Raw genomic sequence first — 289 nt, 5'->3', positions numbered from 1 at the left:
TGACTCCCCTCTTCTCCTGAATCTCCACTCTTGACTCTCCACTCTTGACTACTCCTGACTCTCCTCTTCTCTTGACTCTCCTCCTGACTCTCCTCTTCTCTTGACCTTCCTCTCTTGACCCTCTTCGCTTGACTCTCCTCCTCTCTTGACCCTTCTCTTGACCCTCTTGGCTTGACTCCCCTCCCGACTCTCCTCCTCTCTCGACCCTCCTCTCCTGACTCTCCCCTCCCCTCCCCGGGCTGACCTGGACCGTCGTCGCCGCTGTGGTCGCTGAGGCGAGCGCGATCGT

The sequence above is a fragment of the Acanthisitta chloris genome, unplaced genomic scaffold, assembly GCF_000695815.1.
Source record: "Acanthisitta chloris isolate BGI_N310 unplaced genomic scaffold, ASM69581v1 scaffold12828, whole genome shotgun sequence".
Lineage (NCBI taxonomy): Eukaryota > Metazoa > Chordata > Aves > Passeriformes > Acanthisittidae > Acanthisitta > Acanthisitta chloris.
This window is presented reverse-complemented; position numbering follows the sequence as displayed.